The sequence below is a fragment of the Anneissia japonica genome, unplaced genomic scaffold, assembly GCF_011630105.1.
Source record: "Anneissia japonica isolate Jap-2015-1 unplaced genomic scaffold, ASM1163010v1 scaffold287777_len348014_cov174, whole genome shotgun sequence".
Taxonomy (NCBI): Eukaryota; Metazoa; Echinodermata; class Crinoidea; order Comatulida; family Comatulidae; genus Anneissia; species Anneissia japonica.
In genome coordinates, this window is record NW_022745885.1 from 27573 (window position 1) to 28039 (window position 467).

Here is a 467-nt window from a genome sequence, read left to right on the forward strand (position 1 = left end):
GCATAGCTCTCAACGAATGTAGTCCTGTAAATAAATGAATAAAGAAATTGTGTAATAAAATTCCTCTCGCGGGCTCGAACCTGCGACCTCTCGCGGTCAAGGCGAGCGTCATAACCATTAGACCACGAAGACTTCATGGTTAAACAGATTCAAATACCACCAGATACACTCCATTACACAATAAGTACGGCTAGAAACAAATAATAGCATACACTGAAATGTAAATCAAGGTAGCCGTTAACACTGTTAAATTATATATATAAATCATCAAAGAAAGGTAAATACAGTGTTCGAATAAAGGACATAATAATACATCGTGTAGCATAGCTCGCAACGAATGTAGTCCTGTGAATAAATGAATAAAGAAATTGTGTAATAAAATGCCTAAATAAATCTGGTGGTATTTGAATTGTGTAATAAAATGCCTATATATAAATGCCTATATATATATATATATATATATATAT